Source organism: Pseudophryne corroboree, chromosome 10, assembly GCF_028390025.1.
Source record: "Pseudophryne corroboree isolate aPseCor3 chromosome 10, aPseCor3.hap2, whole genome shotgun sequence".
Lineage (NCBI taxonomy): Eukaryota > Metazoa > Chordata > Amphibia > Anura > Myobatrachidae > Pseudophryne > Pseudophryne corroboree.
In genome coordinates, this window is record NC_086453.1 from 129544495 (window position 1) to 129548738 (window position 4244).

At 43.7% G+C, this 4244-nt stretch overlaps 1 pseudogene; it reads left to right on the forward strand.

Annotated features, from left to right (window-relative positions):
* Positions 1 to 3180: 3180 nt before the first annotated feature.
* Positions 3181 to 3299, forward strand: LOC134968391 (5S ribosomal RNA; annotated as a pseudogene).
* Positions 3300 to 4244: the final 945 nt, after the last annotated feature.

Here is a 4244-nt window from a genome sequence, read left to right on the forward strand (position 1 = left end):
GGTATTCGCCAAAAGGTGGGAGTCTCCACTTTCGGTGGACATTGGCAGCTTGTCTCTACTATGCCCTTCCAGCAGCTGGTCCCTGCTCCAGCTCCACACTCCTAATATGCAGTTTTATATATTCATTGGTAGATTGCTCTGGCTCCTAAACTCTGATCCCCAAGTCCCCAGTACCTCCTGAAAGGTGAGACTCTCTAATTTTTTTTATCCCATTTAAAGCTAAGAAATCTTTTTCCAGGAACTTGAGATACTGTATCTGCAGTCAAGCAAGCAGCCCTCTCACCAGAAAATGAAGAATATTAAGCCCACTCCACTAAAGACCCCTCCCCTACCTATATTAAACACCCCATACCACCCTGGAAGTCATGTACAGAGGCCCCTTCATAAAGCACAATGCTCCCTTCTACAGTTTAGTGTTCTCCCTCCCGCCCCATTTCCCACCATCTGTGCAGTGAAGGAATAATTAGCAGAAATTACTGCTCCAGGTCCTACATGCAGAGTGGAAGATAGAACACCCCCTACCACCCGCGGAAACATCAAAGCTGCCGCTGATAGCACCCCCCACCCCTACCGCTGGAGGATGGGTAAAGGCCCCAAGTGCATTGCTGTGCCCAGGGGCCCACACTGCTGTTAAAACGGCCCTGCATCGCCATGCTCCTGTACTCACCTCTCGGCCCCCGGGCTTCTCTCTGACTAACGGGTAAAACCCTTCCAATTTCAACGTATAATTATCCAATTTCTATTGTGACAAAACTTTATATATTATTTTTGCTATTTCTCATCATCGTCACTATAATATTAATTAATTTTTTCTTGTTCATATTTCTATTTGCACTTAGTGTTTGGACTATCCCTATTTATCTGTAGCTGAATTTATTCTCTGTATAGGTCAGCCGCAGCTGAAAATAAAAATAACTGATGATACTGAGATATTAATAATAATAATAATTTTATTTATATAGCGCTCTTTCTCCAATAGGACTCAAGGCGCTTAACAGATACATAGCATAATATAGTACTGAAAATAATGAAGTACATTTTCATAAAATACAGAAGCATGAAGATACTAAAAGGGACATTATGGAAATGCTTGAGTAAACAGAAAAGTCTTGAGTCTACTTTTGAAGGATTCTATAGTTGGGGCCTCTCGCACTGTGCGGGGAAGTGAGTTCCATAGAGTCGGAGCCGCATGACTGAAAGCTCGACCCCCAGATGAATTACGGTAGATTCTAGGTACTGCTAAAAGTCCTTCATCTACAGATCGCAGTAATCGAGTGGGGCAGTATGGGGTCAGAAGCTGTTTCAGGTACCTTGGGCCTTGGTCATGTAATGCTTTGAAACTCAGTAAGCCAATCTTGAAGATGATTCGCCATCGTACAGGCAGCCAGTGAAGGGAGTAGAGGATGGGTGTTATGTGGCTAGAACGAGGCTGGTTGGTTAATAGCCTGGCAGCTGTGTTTTGCACCAGCTGTAAGCGCTGCAATTCTTTTGCTGGTAGACCAAGGTAGAGGGCATTGCAGTAGTCTAAACGAGATGATACAAATGCATGTATGACTTTTGGCATATCATCTGAGGGAATTAAGTGCTTGATTCTGGCTATGTTCCTCAGCTGAAAGAATTAGGATTTGATCGTGGCTGATATCTGATGTTTAAGTGTCAAGCCACCATCCAGGACAACGCCAAGATTCCGCACACGATCACTGGTCTGTAATTCTGAATCCCCGAGTGTAAGTCCAGTTGGTTGGCTATGCTGCAGTCTTGTCCTTTGATGTTGCGGTCGTATCATAAGGACCTCTGTTTTATCCGGGTTCAGTCGCAGCCAACTGGCTTTCATCCACTCCTGTAGTTCAGCTAGACAGCCATTTAGGGTTGCTATTGGGTCATCAGTGCCCGGAGCAAATAGAAATTGTATCATCTTGCGGTACATTGATGTAACATTCTTTCAAGCTTAGTCTATTATGACAATTCAGTTACTTTGTTTACTGCATTCTTGAACCTTTTCTCAGCACACTATTAGATGTGCATGATACTGAGTATCAGCTAGCATGGTATTGTTTACACTGGGCTGAACATCTTATTCTTTCTCTTCATATTGAACTTAGGGGGTCATTCCGAGTTGTTCGCTCATTGCCGATTTTCGCTATACTGCGATTAGCCGCTTACTGCGCATGCGCAAGGTTTGCAGAGCGCATGCGCTTAGTTATTTTACACAAAAGTTAGGTGTTTTACTCACGGCATAACGAAGCTTTCGCTGTGGGGATCATAGTGTGATTGACAGGAAGTGGGTGTTTCTGGGCGGAAACTGGCTGTTTTATGGGAGTGTGCAGAAAAACGCAGGCGTTCGAGTTCCAAAACGCGGGAGTGTCTGGAGAAACGGGGGAGTGGCTGGGCGAACGCTGGGTGTGTTTGTGACGTCAAACTAGGAACGAAAAGGACTGAGCTGGTCGCAATGGCTGAGTAAGTCTGGAGCTACTCAGAAACTGCGGGGTAATCGTTACGAGAAAATTAGCGAAGCTTTCGTTCGCAATTCTGCTATGCTAAGATACACTCCCAGTAGGCGGCGGCTTAGCGTGTGCAATGCTGCTAAAAGCAGCTAGCGAGCGAACAACTCGGAATCACCCCCTTAATTTGGTGTGGCTACTGATACACTAACAACAATACTCTATTACACAGAAATTATTTTTCACCAGCATTATGATGCTTTTTTCTTATCTATTTCTTTGAAAGCTATTCACTGTGGATACTGACTCATACACTGTACTGATCCTACAAGGAATATTCCGCAACACACTTGTGTTAGTCAGCACATAGCCGGATTCAGCAGCCAGTCTTAGTCTAGGCTTAAACTTCTGTCTTCATAAAACAATTTTTTAATATATCTCGCAGCATCAGCCTCTAAGGCAGCTACTTATGCTTTTGACATTTAAGGTTAACAATACACACTCATTGTGTAATTAAGATCCGCCTATTTATATCCACTCCTACATTTTTCCATCAATCTATTATCTTTTCAGGACTCTCACTAGTGATTCAGAGGTATTTACCTCTGCCTAACACTAGCAGCAGAGCCACTTATTCTCACTTCAATTAATTCTTTCTGTCATCTTATTTACATCTCTTTCTGATCTTCTGTGAACTCTCATCAGTGATCCCAGATCAACAGAGATCACTCCACTCCAACTCTACTACCATACCACACTGGAAACGCCCGAATCCATTCGATCCTGGAAGCTAATCAGTGCTGGGCTGAGTCAGTACTCGGGTGGGAGACTCCCGAGGAAGTCCCAGTATAGTAGAGTACAGTTGAGTACAGTGCCTAACACTGACAGCAGATTCACCTCTTTTCTCTCATTTGGTACTATTCTGCTCTTTTACTCTGTGATTGTGGTGGTTGATGATATCGTAGTTTAACTACAGGCCTGTATTCACGGGCCGATGTGGGAGAGATGTGTGCTGAGCGTGCAGGGGGAGATGAAGGGGGGGGGGGGGCGCTCAGCGGGTGAAATGAGCGACCTACTGGATTGGCCTGCATGGCAGGCCAATCTAGCACCAGCGATAGCGATGCGCGGGGCTGCGCATCGTTATCGCTGTAGGGGGTACACACGGAGCGATCATGCTTAAAATCTAAGCAATCTAGTCAGATTGCTTAGATTATCGCTCCGTGAGTACCCCCCTTACCATATACTCATTATTGATGCTGTAGTATGCAGGTAAATTTTACACCAGATTCTGTGCATTTTCTCACAGGTATAGGGCTCAAGCAAACCCGTTCATTATTGTATCTTCCTATCAAGGATAATTAGTGTAATCACTTATATTTATCCCAGACAGCATAAGATTTGTTTATTCTATGTTCATGACTATTGGTCATCTATTATTCTATGTTTATGATTGTTATTGTATACACTAAATTATCTATTTTTACTATGAAGATAATAAAATTTCATTGATTTTAATTGTCTATCTTTATTTCTATATATTATTAGTCTTTTGACATGTTAAGAGTGCACCCACAAAAGAGTCTTCTTTTCTCCCTTTTGCCCGTAAAAACGCAGGCATGTCTGAAAAAACGCAGGCGTGGCTGGGCGTTCGCTGGGCGGGTGTATGACGTCAAATCCGGACACGAGTAGGCTGAAGTGATCGCAAGCGCTGAGTAGGTTCAGAGCTACTCTGAAACTACACAAACTGTTTTTGCAGAGCTCGGCTGCATAAGCATTCGCACTTCTGCTAAGCTAAAATACACT